General features: G+C 35.6%; 1 protein-coding gene across 4 annotated transcripts in view; it reads left to right on the top strand.

Annotated features, from left to right (window-relative positions):
- The window catches only part of GPM6A (glycoprotein M6A), a 177,250-nt gene that overhangs the window by 34,668 nt on the left and 126,293 nt on the right, over positions 1 to 16,289 (top strand). For 2 of the 4 annotated variants that reach the window (XM_083835362.1, XM_083835364.1), the window contains exon 3: positions 13,315 to 13,365. The exons of the other annotated variants lie outside the window; for them this stretch is intronic. The gene's annotated coding sequence lies outside the window, so the exon portion shown is untranslated. The remainder of the gene's footprint in view (positions 1 to 13,314; positions 13,366 to 16,289) is intronic. 4 annotated transcript variants of the gene reach the window in all.

The raw sequence follows: 16,289 nt of genomic DNA on the forward strand, positions 1-16,289 counted from the left end.
CTGCTCACATTACAGTTTTATGAAAATGAAAATTGAGTTTTTTTCACAGGTTATGCCATCTGGCTTCATTTTTATTTGGTGCATGATTAACATTAACTTTTAATTCTTTTCATGTACAGACTGCCTAAATTAACTCCTTTATTTCCTGTGTCTTCTAAATGATTAGCCTAATTAAGAGTTCAGCTTGCAGAAAACTGCATGTTAATTGTCTGGCCTCTTTTAATAACATGCTAATTTTATTAGGATAAAATAACACTTCAAGAAAAGGAACTTCCATAGTGTTTCTGTTCATAATATCTGAATCTTCAGAATTATCAGCAGATATCACCCAGCATTCGTACTGATCTAAATGTGTGGCATCTGTGCTCAGTGATAGAAATTAAATTTTCTTCATGCTAATATTAGTTAGCGTCCTTTCTTTGTGGCAGTCAGCTACATAATATTGAGTCAGAGACCTCCTCCAAAAAAAAGAGTACGTTATGTTGTTCTGTGGCTTATCGTGTCACTTGACTAGTGGAAATATGAGATACTGTATATGTGCTTTTGAAATTTAATTTCAAACCCCAAGAGCCTCTCAGGTTTATATCAGCGTCACCTAGAAAACTAAATTATTTCTAATGTCTGTACTGTTTAGATAGTGTTTACTATTGCAGAGAATATAGGAAGTATGTGATTATTTTTTCTGGAAATATAATCAAGGACAACATTTATCACATTATTAATTCAATAGAATAGTCACTAATTTTTATTTTTTTTATTTTTAATCCTTTGTGTCTGCAGCTCAGTAAGATAAGATGGTTGTGTGAATTGTTCTATCAAAAACACTTAATATACACTTAAATGTACAGGTATGCTTTATAGACTGATATTTCCAGACTAATTTGTGTGTATTGAACTTAAGTTGTAAGAAAAACTGAGTAATCACTTGGAGTCATTACTGGTCATGAAACATAATGCAACTTCTAAATGATGGAGTTGATCCTAAGAGCTTGTAAATTTTGCTTGGCAGCAGGATTGGTGTCAGAGACTTACTTTTTATGCAGTCAGGTGTCTTTGAAAATCCAACATTTTGTTTTCAAATTCATTCATATACTAGCAAAAATGTTTATTTTAGTTACGTTTGAGAAGTCAGAGCAGAAGATGGTCTTTTTTCAAGAAATATTAATAAACTCCAGCTTTTGTGAATTCATACTATGATTCTAGTTTTATTCTCCATGCTTGGAGGAGATGATGCTCGGGGACCCTTCTGACTGTCAAAGCAAGCATCCTGTTTATGTGCATTTTGCAATTACTCTCTTATACTGAGAGATAAAATAAAAGTAAGAGATGAAATAGTAGCCTGCAAAAGACTTATAGTTTTAAAAAACTAGCCCTGTTAGGTTTCCTAAAACCAAACCACAACAGGAAAACAAACAAACAGAAAACACCTTGAAACACCTTGTTTGTAAAACAGAACTAGTAGCTTCCAAAAAATGGCATAATGTTGAAACTATTCCAATATTCGAAAAGCAATGAGTGAAAGAAAGTATTTGTATTCTTACCAGTGTGATGCTGATCCCAGGCAAGTGATTAAATGGTTCTTATGTGACTTGGTTAATCGGAAACTGAAAGAATATAATATAATTAATGCAGTCAGTTGGGGTTAATGGAAAGTAGATCTTGCTTGACAAAAGTAATGATGCAAGGATGTATTTAAAAGCAGGCAAGGTACACTGGAAATCAGTCATTTTTTTTTTTTTTTTTTGGAACTTGATATTTCGATTAAAAAAAGATGTGATACAAATTTGAAATGATATACTTTAAATAGAATAGGAGTTGGCTGATGGCTCTCATATTACTTTTAAATAGGGAGTAGGCACCTATGTCCCGTGTTTTAAGCAGGACTGAAGGGATTGATTATATACTGCTTAATGTTTTTATCAGGGATCTGGAGGAAAATATAAAATCAACAATTATAATGAAACATGATGAGAATGCAGTGCCCCATTTAGCTAGAAAGAAGAGGATCTGAGATGACCTGGTCACATCCTGAAGTATGATGTAATAAACAAATATCCATTTCATTAGTTTGCTGTGCATACAAGCTGTAGAGCTGATAAGAAAATCTGGTTGATGTGGCTTATATATTGGAATCTTGAATTTCAGGGTTTGTCAGAGCCATGACTATTGTCTGTTACCATGTCTATTCTGGCACAAAGTATTTGCAAAGAAAAGAATTACTTTTCTTACACTATCTTTCCCCTCCATCCCCTTTTAAAGCTCTCATTTTTTTTAAAATGGTAACATTCTCACACATATATCCTAAACCTGAAAATTCTGAGGAATGAAAAGGAAGTTCTAGGAATATTTTGTGGTATTCCCATTTCACTCACTTTTTACCCTATGTTTTGAGCAATTCACTGCAGCTAATAACTTCCTAAGGTCAAAGAATTAAAGTGCCTATGACTGTAAATTTTCAAGTAACTTGTGGCAGCAGTTAAAATGCTTGCTGAATTCTGAATATATTGTGCCCAAATAGTTTATTGTCTTCTCTATGCCAAGGAACATATGGTTAATCAAGTCTTTTTTATGAGCTAGCTGGGTTAAGTTCCTGGCACAAATTATGACTGTTCTTTTCATTTATTTATTGCATTGAACACGAATTTCAGAATTTGTTGTAACTGCTGAAGAAAAAATGCTTATGTTTTCAGAAAAGCCTCTATGGGTATTTTTTCAGAGTTTTGTTTGAGATCTTGGGCATACAAAAAAACATTCTTTTCAGAGAAAGAACTGAATGTTTACCACAATAAAGATTAGAATTTCCAGACCATGAGCAAAGTTTTCATGAAACAAATTATGAAACAAATTTTCAATTTACTTTGCTATTTTCTCATGCAACATCATCTTGGTTGACCTAAGGCCCTCTGCTGTTTAGAGGGAAGGGGGAGAAGATTAAAAAAAAAATTCATTGTTATTCTACAACACACATGCTTTATGGCTTCATTTATATAATAGGAATGACAAACACCTAATTGCAAGGAATCAAAGATTTTGCTTTATGATATACTGTTATGATAAACAGATGGATTATAGGAGTGAGGTGAATGAGGGTGTTTTAGATTCACTTTAAATGCACAGATTGATTCTCATTTGAGACACTAATTTTATTCCTAGACAAGCCCCTTGTCTTCCCTTAATGTTAATTTACAATAGCTTTTTTTTTTTTTGAGATTGGACCCCCAACAGTTCTCATTGCAATATAAACTCTGAGTAACTTCTGATTTATAAATAGAAGTAGGGAAGGGGAAGGCTAAGCCTGCTAGTTCTCTAACCACATTTCCAATAAGTGGATGAATGTGCTTACTAAATAGTTTTCCCTTTGAGCAACACAATGAAAAGTCTACATTCTCATTGTATAAAATCCTGTCAGTTTGGTTACAGGTATTCCAGCTAGTCAAATTGTCCATGCTTGAAAGAACTCGGAAGTTCAAAATTCAGTAAAATGGGGTTATTACTCCATCACTGTTGTTGCATCACCGTAGAAGTAACTATCAGCATTTAATTGGCAATAGCAAGGTTATTGTGAGTCCTTCTAAGTGATTCTTTTAAGCCTTTGGTAGGAGCATTCCATTCTCTACACTTGCTTTGTATCAGTTTTGGTCTCCAGTAGAGAGTGTAGGAATTAGTGGAACTGAAAATTGGTAGGAAAGATATGTGGCAGATAAAAGCTGTAGCTGAGACAAATATGTAATGCAAAAGAAATTGTAGAAAATAAATGGGATGTCTTTCTTCAGCCCAAACTATTTAAGGTGGTTGTTTCTTATTTTTTCCCCCCTCACGGTTTGCCTGATATTAGTTATCTGGAAATCAAACACTAAGTGAGATACAGGTAAAGAATGTGTACTACATTGGGCATTAAGCACCTTGTTTTGAAGAAATTTGAATGTGAGATCTGCTCTTTGAGAGTTTGGGGGGATGTTACCATGGTTAGGAAGATATTTAGACTAGGAAGCTATATGTTATTCAGATGAGTTGCATGAGGTGTAGGAAGCAGAATTCTCCACATATGACTGAAAATCTGAAAACCGAACAGGTAAAACCTGTGGGCATAAACTGTTCAGTGTGAGAGCCTCTGCAGCATCACTGTCTCCCTGGGCAATTCCAGCCTTCTGAATTTTGTCTTTTAATAGATTCGTCTGCAATGACAGTATATTGTTAGCGAGGACAGCACTGTCTTCTGAAGCACTGCTCTGGAAATGCTCAGTAGCCACTGAAAAGAGACTCTTTGGGAATTCAAAATGTTTCAAAGATATTTCTCAAATTTGAATTATCTCTGGTTTCATCTGCTATGTGTGTGTTCTCTCTCTCCCCGTTGCATAAGAATTATACCACCATATAATACTATCAAAGTAAAGTTTGGAGGTCCCTAGAAATAGTGATTTTTGGAATGATGGCTCTCCTCTTCCTCCAGAGGGACCATTTTTGCCACTAATTTCCTTAACTGTAATAAGGAAGAGTCTCGAGACCCATCTTGATCTAAGGCACAAGAGGACATTGTTTTTCCTTCCATTAATCAGAAGGGCTCTGCAGCACTGTGTGGGAGTAACCTAGATGCCATTTTAAAAAGCTTAGCTCTTATGGTCAGGGTCAGAGGCAATGCTCTTCTGCAAAAGTGAATTCAGAAAAATTACACAAAAAACACCCCCCCCTCCGCCCCCCAACTATAAATTTCTATTGGAGAAGTTAACCTTGATCTGATATATGTTACATTGAGGCAGGGTAGGGTAGGGTGAAACAGAATTAATAGAATAAGTAAAATAGAATTGATGTCTGTGCAATTTCACATGTGAAAAGTGAGTTAAAAAAAAATCAGATTTAGGGACAGATGAACACACATCTAATTGATACTGTGGAAGTAAATTGGTGATTATATCAACCACAGTTAAATTAAGTATCCAAATCAATGAAACATCGATGGAAAATTACACAAGCATTTTTTCACTACAAGAATTTAGAGAGAGATTGCTTTCCTTTTCTTCCTTATCCATATATTACATTTCAGTGCCCTGAATTTATTCATTACAGTTAATATTCACAATTTTCTTCAGACCATAGAGGTAATAGATGTGCCAGTTTTCTTGGAACTGCATAAATAATACAATGCATATTGAGGACTACTTCTGTTTTCAGTATGCTGTCTTGGACTACCAGATGGGCAAGTAAATAGTTGATTCACATGTAGTTTGGCTCAGGAGACTGGGACGAAGCCTAGAAATTCTGCCTTCAGAGAGTTAGAGGGTTATTCTGACTCTGAAATAGGAATTGTGTGTGTATCATAAGTAACACTGGTGAAAAATAGGATAGCTGTCAGTCTGGATTACAATCCAGAGATTTTTCTACAGAGCTCTTCACGTTAGTGTGTGACCTCTGTCAACTTCCCTTTATCATTTCTGCTTGATGTCAATGGGAAGGAGTGAAAGATGTTTATTCATTTCTCAAAGCAATACTCCCAAACATGGGTCTTCAGGGGTCTTGTTTCTTTTTCAATGTAGCAATTGACAAAACTTCAGTAGTTATCTCCTGATTGTATTTTGAAGCTGCTGTACTGCATTTAGTGATGTTTTTCCTTTCATGGTAGAACTATAGCAGAAAATGTGACTATCATGCTGTAAAATACCACTAAGAGTAAGTAGTTAGCAAGGCAATGATAGGTCTGTGTGAAATAGTCATACACCTTGGCAGCCCTTTCAGAATGTGATGAAGTATGAAGAAAAAAAAAGTATTGATGGAACCAAAATTTTTGAGAGGGACTGGGGAAGGAAGAAGGAGGGAGGGGTGGACCAGTCAGTCAGTCACAGGTTAGGTATGTGGGTTTTCATGTATGATATGCTATTCCTTTTAATGTTGTCTTCAACGAAAACAATTGTGGGAGGATATGAAATGTGCATCCTTTCCTAGTTAGCTAAATGTCTTTGTTTGAACCCTGTTGTAATTCATAGAACTGTTGGATTTGATGTTACTTTTTCTGTACCAGGTAGGGGAAAAAATCTAGTATTAAGATATTATTAGTAGAGTTGCTCCAGATTATGGTAAATTATTTTAATTTAAGAATTTAAATCCTAGAACATACTTGAAATATTTAGTAAGAAAATTAAACGTCTTGAAAATATTTTTTCCTGTAGTTTTCCTGCCTCCCCACCATCTCATTTCTTCCCCCTTTTTTTAGCGTCCCATTTAATTTTTACGTAGAAAATGTATATGAGTAGGAAATGAGGACGTGAAGATGCAAAGGAATAATTATCATAAGGGTTTCTGCCTATCACATTCTCCAAAGCCCAGAGGTACTGTAAATGGAGGAATGAAGATTCAGATCTTGGCAGTAATGAAGAAGGTTTTATATAAAAGATGTGAATGTACCAAGGCCAGTCATTTGCTTCTTACATATCTTGTTTGGAAACATGGTCTCCTGCTAGCATAGAAAAAGAATGGAAAAGATGCCGTGAGGTCCACCCCCTTTTTACAAAGCAGATTGAACTATGTTAGGTGAGCATCTGTTTTTGATCTGTTCTTGAAGATATCAGTTGGATGGAAACTCCACAACTGACATGGATGCCACGACTCCACTTCACTGGTTTTGCCAGTGCCAAGATTTCCAAGATATCTAACATGACTTTAATACAGGTAAGCCGCTATTTCCATAAAATTTACAACAGACAAACAACAAAAATGAAGTTTTTATTACATTTTTTTTGCTATTGTTTTTCATGTCCTAGAAAAATGTAACATGAGGTTCTTCTCTTTAATACTTAGGCATTCTTTTTTTTTTTTTTTCTTCTCTGATCTTTCTGTTTGTACTTTATATTTTTTTAAACCCTAATCATTCCAATTCTCTTTTGGACTCTTAGCATCTTTCTTGGAAGCAAAGTGCTGGAAGTGATATTCCAGCTGTGGTGTTAGGAATGCTAAACAGAGGAGAGAGATTTTCTTTCTTGCCTACAAATCCTATTTATACATCCCAATATGACGTCTATCTTTGTCTCAGTATTATACCTACTGGTGCTCAGTTTTGTGATTCACTACAATTATCTAAAGCTTTTCAGTGGAACTGTAGTCTCTCTGCAGCTGATTCTGTAGCATCTTACATTTGACCTTAATGCAGTTATTTACATTTTTTTTTCCAGAAAACTTATCCTGTATGTAAAAATCACTTTGTATTCTGTTTCTGTCTTCTAAGATACTTGTAGTCCCTTCAATTTGTATGACGTGTGCAAATAGAATTAGTGTGATTTCCATTTCATTGTGCTGCTGTTGATGAAAATGGTCAAGAAAATGGCATCCTGGGAGGTAAACTTAGCATCAGTTAAAATTTCAGTCAAAATTCTAAACATGAACAATTATTTCAGAGCTCAAATGAGGAAATAGTAGCTCCTAGCAATTTGTGAAAAGGGGGTAGTTTTAAATGGTCATAAGCACAGGTGTTGGACATCAGGTGCCTTCTCACAGGTGGGCTTGTGTGTGAATTCAGGCATTATTTGGATGTCAGAGATCTTTGGATCACTTTCTTCAGTTCTGTTTGATGGGACTCTTTGTCAGAAAATCACTAAAAGTGTGTACACCAAACAGATTTGTAAATGTGAAGACGTATTTTTATTGGGACAAAAGCTAAAATATGGTAGCTTTTGAAATAGAAGTTCAGATCTGTTGGGTATTACAGTTTAAAGTGAAAATGTGTGGTGAATCCTTTCCTCCCCCTTCCTGGTGAGCCCGACATGTTTCAATGACATTCATGGTTGCAGTAAGCAATGCAGTCACTGCTGGGTTCCCTGGGCAAAGCTTTTACAGCCATCTCTAAGGCTTGGCTGGCAGTGTGCTCCTTTCTCCTTTTTAGGTTCCCTCAGTGTATACCCTGGCAGCTTTCCTGCCTGCCTTGTTTCGCAGCCACAGCCTGCCCCCATTGTGCTGTATGTAAGCATTTGCCAAATGAATGTGCACAGTTGCTCTCTGAAGCAATCTTTTTGTCCTCCAAAAAGCTCAATTTTTCCCCATTAGCAGCAGCAAACACACGGCAAATGGACAGCCCCCCTCTCCCTAGCTCAGCTGTACTCAGCTAGGGCCCATATGTAAGCAGAGCTTACAGATAAGAAGCGGTGAACCAATAACTGAAGCAGGTGCTATCCATCACAGTTCATGATGGTGTCTTAAACAGGCCAGCAGCCTCAGGAGTAGTATGTCATTTGGCAGATTAGGGCATTATTGGGAATGAACAGGAGCTCAGAAAACATAAAACTCTTGGTGTTGAGTATATAGCAAGAGGCCTGCTTTGCTGGATAGCAATGCTTGAGAGCTCAGCCAGACTGAACAGCCAGCTAGTAACTTTGCCTCTAAAACTATACTGCTACGAACATTTCACAAAGCACTACTTTAGAAGGAAGCTTTTCAGAGTCACCGGGCTATAGCTTGTTTTGACAGTTGTTCAGTAAAGATAGCTGCAGGCACTGTGCTAGTCAAGGAAATTGGGACTGCGGTTTGAAAAAAAGGAGGTAGATATTGGGCTGTCCTCACAAATGTGAAGTGGCAAAAAATGCCCTGAAGATACTCATATAGTTCCCTCACATAAACCCTTTAAATAAGGGAAAATAAAGATCCATAGATTCTTTAGGTTTGGCTTAAAACTAATGTGGTTGCATATGTGTAAAATAATGTGGTTAAAAAGTAGAATTAATTAAATAACTATTTTTGAAAGTCTAAATAGAGCTTTGCAATGTTCATCAAAGCATTTAAACAGATATGAAAGCCTTGCATATGTCTATATATTGGATTAGTTCCAGAAGTGGTTTTTGTACAGTAAATTCTAGCTGATGTGCTATGAGATGCTCAGTTTTTCTGGCTGAGGATTTCATTCTTCAGCAACCCTACGTCCTCAGGTTGTCTTTATGGAATGGTATGTGGATTTGGAGGTGTCATCTTTTTATTATGACCCCAAACTGATAGTTACATAATCAATTTCAGACATTCTCTTCTTTCTTTTTCTCTTCCTTCTCTGTCTGAAGCTCTAAAGTTATAATTCAGTTAGAAAGCGGTTTCAGTCTTTTACTGCAATGTTGCTTGTCCTCCACTGCTCAGGGGTTATTTGGAAAGTGTGACTTTTCTCTAGATTGATAGAAAGTAGACCGCTAATGACTCTGCTGCTTTGATAGGGCCTGAGCAGATTATTCGTCCTTTCTAAGATAAAAATGTGAACACACACCCCCCCCCCCCCCCAGCACAGACAGTATTCAAATTACAGAATATCTCTTCCTACATCATGTATTCAATTTTTAATGCAGACCTCTAATTTGTTAATGGTACTTAACATGATATGTAAATTAACACCCTAATGTGGGTATAGTTTTTTGTTTGTTTTTAAAACTTAGTCCCCCCCCCCCCCTCAATTATCTAGATATAAAAATGTTATGTGGTATTCAGAGATAAGATTTAAATTCACTAATGCTTAACAGGGGTATTACAGAAGAAACTAAACCTTGGTGGTGTTCCAATACTTTGCACATCAGTTTTTTCCCCTATACATTTTATATCCAAATATAAGAGTATGCAGTACTTCTATACCTCCTTCTGTAAGACTGTTGTCTCGTGACTTCAGGCTCTAAGATGAATTCACATTTATCTGTGGCGTAAAGTTTAATGTGTTTACTCTTTCAAAAAGAAGAGTGCTCTGAAGTTGTGTAGCAGAGGGCAGAAGTAGAGTTCTGGCATGCACAGTATGTTTTGAGTCACTTGTGTCTGTTTTTACTAGCCTGTATCCACATTGAGTAGACTTGATAACACAATAGAAAAGATAGGCAAGACAGTAAACATAAATGCCACTTCTGTCTTGTTTTTTTATACATTCTAAGGATGTATGACAAAATTCAAGACACACATGTATTTTGCTGTAGCTATTGCCTGGTGAGAAAGTTGCCTCAATTTACCATGGAAGCGTCTCTATTCATTTAAGAAAAAAATCTATAATTTTAAGCTCTTTCTGTATAAATGTCAGAGTGAACCTTTAAGTGATAGAACATGACGTAGCAATAAAAACCTGAACATTATGTTTTATTGTTTATTTATCAATGAAATAGACTACTTTTTGTGTGCAACTCTACTAGAGAAGAAAACTTGGATTCTACTTCATAATAAGTTGCCATATTTGCTGGTTTGATTTAGTGCTTTGTACTCCTTTTCCAAGAAAAGGAGAAGAAAAATCTTTTTCTCTCTGAAGTATTTTTGTACTACTTGAATACATATGATATATACTATATTTACATATATATACATTACAAAATGACAGCAAGAACTACCTTGGACTTCAATTGCTGAGTCTTTACTCAAATGTCCTCACTTTCATTTCTGAAGTAGAGAGATTTTTCTATATACTATTGCACTGCAAAGTGAATGGTAGTACAGTGAGTTTCAATTACGTATAAGATAGCAGATTGGTAGTTTACTTAGATTTAATGGAATTACTATTTTATTAAATGTTCTACTCCCAAATATTCTTATCCTTCCAATGAAGAATATAACAAGAACATATCAGCAGTTCTCTTTGACTTCATGGCAGGTAGCTCGTTAGGTTCCAGTCAGAGTTGATGCTTCATGAAGTCCAAGAAGGTATTTTTGAAGAAAGTTCATCAATGTCAGGCAGTACTTAAATGAACCTGAGTGACCAATTTCCTGAATTTTCTGCTGTTTTACAGTGGATAGTTTGTTTTTAAGTTATGGATATGTGTGTTGGTCCATTTATCTTGTTTAAACAATGTCATTTTCCATTGTACTCAACAAAACAGAGACACTATTACTCCCCACGAAGCTTGAACTGGTAGTGACAAACAGTGGGGTTAACAGGTGTCTCATGAATGCAGGACTTTTATAATGTATTGTTATGTTATATTACAAATGTAGCAGTCTCATTTGTTTCCAAAAGTTTCCAGGTCTCAAGTAGACATCTATTCAAGTGGAGCATGTTAACAATTCCAACCTAGAGTACATTGTTTTGCAAGTTTAGCAGCATACTTTCCTAGTATGTTTAAAAAGTGCCTGCATTTTAGGATTGTGTATCAATATTTCAGAGTAGTGGAAGTTGTAAATTTTGTTTTTAAAGATAGGATAAAAATTGAAGGAGGGAGAAAAAAAATCAAATGGTCACTGCGCAACAGAGATAGAAGTAAATCCAGAAATAACAGTTTATATGTAAGAAATTGGAAGAACAAGAAATCAAAAAGCTATGAAGTGAGATGAGATTTTTCTTCTTGGATGGCATTGGTAAGATGAAAAGAGGTACTAGCAATGTTGAAGTTGGATTGGGTCCTAAAATTATGTTACTAGCAGGATATAGCAGAAAACTTTCATTCAGTAAATGATGTTGTCCAGCTAGTGAACCTGGTATATAGCTAAAATCCTGTAATTGCATAAGGCTGGAAGAAATCAGGGAGAATAACAAGATGAAGACAGCATTAGGAAGGAGGTGCATGATTCTTTTTTAACAGTGTAAAGAAAGGCATTATGTGTTTTGGTAACTAAAACTTAAAATATCGTTTTTGTTCCCAGGAGGGATCTCTGTTAAGGGGCTGTATAGATATAGTTAGACTGGTGTATACTTTCCTAGTTAGGGAAAACTGATCCTGTTTGTCTGTGCACTTAGATAAATGTGTAAAATGGTGGGGCATATCATGAAGCAATGGTGGCTGTGCACATATAATGAACAAAGAGAAGGGAAATTTATGTAGCTATAACTAACAATGTACAACAATCTCAGTAGCAAAACTATATGGATGTGCTTTTTAAATGAACATGTTTTAAATTCTAAAATTAAAATTATTTTTTCCTTAAATTCTAAAGCTGATTAGAATGCTTGTGAGAGAACTTTGTTGCTTTTCTAGTTGTATTTAACTAATTGGTGGACTTCTAAGAAACAAATGTGTTCAGTTTTGCTTGCAATGACTGTTTCTTCCCTTTAAGTGAAGTAAGGTTTTCTTGCTTACATATCAAAAGAAACTATTTGTCTTGTATTCCCTTATCTGTTAATGGGAAGACTCCAGAGGAGGAGTTTTTTTGTTTTTAAAAATAAAAAATGCAACTAGTGTACTCTCTGTTAGAGCAAAACAAATTCTTCTGAAGTATTCTGGCCCTTAATGATGTATTTCTGTTGTCATGGAAATGATATAAATATATATATATGTTTTTGAGTAGGTTTCTTTGTTCTGCTTTTCTTTTTAGTCTTCCCATCATTGTAAGTTTGGTTTTGTACTGGAAGTGTTGTACATCATGGAAGAACAGCCATCCTTCCTTTATCATCCTTTTACTTCTCTCATGTCCGTTAGAATTTGATGTTGAAAAGACTGAGGAGGAAACAAATACTGGCAGATATGAAGACACCAGGAGTGTATTTCACCATGTAGAAGCAGTTAGTGTGTCTGCCATGAAAAAAGAGGTCACGTTTTCAAGGAAGTATGAATTAGAAATAAATGAATAAAAATTGCATGACAAAAAGGTAGCCCCTCCCTTTACATTTATGTGTAAATTGCAAAGTTAAGTTACTAGTGAAAACAATGCAATTCTTATTTTCTCTTCTTTCAATTAACTGAAGAAAAGATACTTGCTGCTACAAAAGGTTTTGTGCTTTTAAGAAAGAAAGTTTCAAGTTTTTTTTTTTTTTTTTCATACTGAGTCTTTCTGGATCTCAGTAAGAAAGGTGACTCAAACATAGGTGGTTAAACTCTATTTACTGAAGAGAAAGTGAGAGGCATCCTATGTCCCTTCTGATGCCAAGACTGCTGAGGCATGTCAGCATTAGTCCTCTTCAAGGCGGCCATGGCGTGCTGCGCAGAATTCCCATCTGTGAAGAGGTTCAGCACACCTTGCCACCTGCCACGCTTTCAGAGTCCTTTTCCTCACCAGGCAACCACTCATCTCTCAGCTAAAGGTAATCTTTTTTCCCACCACTAATTTCTCACCTAAAGAGTGTGAAATGTCCACAAAGAACAGGTCATATATGACACCAGGTAGGACCATCTGTACATCCTCTTGTAACATCTGCATATCTTCCAAATACCTGCAAGCTAGTGTAACAGGGTGTGGGGTAGTGTCATTCAGAGGCCACTCAGGTTAAGTACGGGCACTAGCTAGAGAGGCTTAGCGGGGTCAGAATACACATCAGGATCACTTTCTCCGTGTTATAATGTCTTCCAACATGGTTCCCACTACCACATTTTTGCTGTAAGTATACATGAAGATGAACTGACACATCGTAAGCATGTGATATCTGTAAAAATAAATAAACATATTTTTGTGCTGATTCAGGAGAAGAGGGAGCATGATTCAGACTACATAACTTCTGCCTCTACTGTGAAGGTACGTGTTACTTCTGAGGAAGTGTGAAATGTTAAAAGGGATCATACTTCAGAAGTAAACTACATAATGTCTCTTCCAAGGGAGACTTTCTTCCTGTTGTATCTACTGTTGCTTTTCCTCTGATATGGTATTTCAGACTTTCTTCTAAATTTCCTGTTATAATGGTAGTTGTGAATGATGGCTACAGCTGAATTCCTAAGAGGTAGATCTTGCAGATGTGACACCATAAGTTAATTTTACGTAACTGTTTGGAGGAAGGAAAATGTGGGGGAAAATTCTGATAGTTATAATTTGAAAAAGTGTGCTAATAGGATAGTATTGCCTTAAACTTTTTTTTTTAAAAAAAAGGTTGTGCAGGTGATTATTTCACACCTGTGAACATCTCATATTACTTCTTTCAGGTACTGCCTGTTAAGTATACAAGACATTTTAGAAATGGTTAGAAAATAGTTTATGAATTGGATAGGCATTCTGTTTATCTAAAAGACAAATTCAGGAAGACTTAAAGAATCTTCATATTTACAATGTATTGCTTGATTTAGGAAATAGTGATCAAATTACTGTGACCCACATCTGAAGCCTTGATGGAAAAACAAAATCACTTGGTTTTATGCTAGTAGGATAGATGTCACGAGCATAATGACAACTAAAAAAAATCTGGTTTTGTTCAGCCAGAATTTTCTTTTTTAATTGTACTTTGGACCATAATTTGAGAGACAGGCTAGAAAAACTTCTTTAGTCTGTAATAAAAAATAAGTGTTGGATTTAAAATTATTGTATTTATCCAAGGATTTAAGGAAACATATTTTTATTATATTTTATTTGGCCAAATTTCTAGAAGAGATTATAACTTCTCCCTTGTTAAAATACTACAGTTTAATAGGTGCAAGGAAGTCATAGAGGTATCTGATATCTAAAATATTTTAGTATTTTCTCAGGAAAGGAGATGGTTCAGAAAATATATTTTGTTTTGACGTGGTTTGTTTGTTTGTTTGTTTTGTTGTTGATCACCTGCTTTTACTCTCTTCACGGGATCTTTTTCTTTTTTGGTTGTCTGAAAACTGATCTGCAATCCATTTATGTGATTTAGTTTTCCAGATTAGGAAGATCCTCTAATCATGTTGTGTTAACCAATTGCAATTAGAGTTTGTAAAGGAATCCTACCTTGAATACCACCTAAAATATACCACTTCAGAAATGTTTTCTGAATATTTCTTTTTCCCCCAAGCTGTGCTGTTATAGTGTTGCTGTGTAATAAGGATATTGTATGCTACTTCAATCCTTTCAAAGGCACTAAATATATAACAGAGATTAAAAAAGGGATTAGAGGATTCGGAGAGTTTGCTGAACCAGCATCATTAAATCAGTGCTCATGGAAGATATTTATAAACTGTTCTTTTGTAGCCTGTGAATGCACGGTCCATTTTAGTTATGGTTTCTAAATCTTTCTCTGATTTTCTAGGAATGATAAAGGGGTGGGGTGAGAGATGTAGTGCAGCACTTCACATACTGTATGGTCTGCTAGGACACAATTTATACGCCTTTTGTTCGTTGCTGGGCATCCATATTGCCAAAAAGTCTAACTTGTTGAATACTTTGCAGCTAAACAGAACTACGCAGGAGTGTGTGTGGCTTATATATTTGTGTATCTATATACATATATATACATGTGCGTATACATAGAAAATGCCTATGAAGTTCTGTTCAGATACATAAAATGTATACATATATTCATATACATATGTATATACCTACATGCATATGTGTATGAATGTTTTATGTATGGGTCCTCTCTCTCTTCTAACACAGGAAAAAACAGATTGCAACTTGTGAATGTCTATCACTTTCTTAAGAAAGTTGTTTCGTTTTTATTTAGTTTTGTCATGACAGTTACTTTAAGAGAATGACAATGATGTCTGTTTAAGACTGCTTTCGTTTGTCACGTATAGACTATCAGAGAGAGTGATGCATTGCTCATTAGAGGATATACTAAGGAGTAAAAAGCTTGCTGGTAAATTGTTATAAGCACTGTTCAACTTGCATTATTTTGCAAATCACTGATTTGTGATCTCTCCAGTTTTAACAACTATACACAGGCAACTAAACTTGATCTTGAAATAAAGCATTCAACATCTAGAATTTTTGTCAGCTTCACAATTGTCCAAAAACCTTGAGCTTTCTGTGCCAGTGGGAGGACTCACCCAGCAGGCTTTTGTTTCTCTTTCTTCACATTACTGTTAATCTCCCCCCCCACACTTCTTTTTGGCTGTTTTTCTTATTCCCTTCAGCTCTTGGATGAAATGGATGCAGTTGGAGGGAAGGCCAGTGGTAGCGAAAATGTAGCTGGCACCTACACAAAGAATCTACTGTAGTTGCTCCTTAGCCAGACCTTGAAGTAAAGAGTCTGCAGTTGCGCATCTGAACTCGTTAGCAACCAAATATTTACTGCCTCTGCAAGGACATCTTGTTTGCTGTATTATTACTACTTTTTCATTCTCTAACTTATATTGCATAAAGCCCGGCTGAATCTTCTATAAAATACTGTATTAGCTGACATGACAACTCTCTGAAGCAAAATGACATCCTCAGCACCCTGCCTGTGCCTCCCATGCACTTGTGACATGTGGATGGTCTTAGATGCATAATTTTCATTAGTGTTTCCATGTGGTTCATTAGAAGCCATAATGTGCTGCTCTTTTCCTGAGGAAAATCATGACTATATAGTAGACAAAGTCTCAGAATTGATTGTATTATTTCTTTTCAAATGTGTCACTATATATTTTAGTTTCTAAAAAGCAACAGTTAGAACATGTTTTGAGATATAAATTTTTTTCATTTCTGTGTTTTCTGAGCATCTGTTGAGGGGAAAAAAAATAACTTCGACTGCATGGAAGATTTTTTTTTCTTTTTTCCCTATGGACTTC

The sequence above is a fragment of the Anser anser genome, assembly GCF_964211835.1.
Source record: "Anser anser genome assembly, chromosome: 4".
NCBI classification, from domain to species: Eukaryota; Metazoa; Chordata; class Aves; order Anseriformes; family Anatidae; genus Anser; species Anser anser.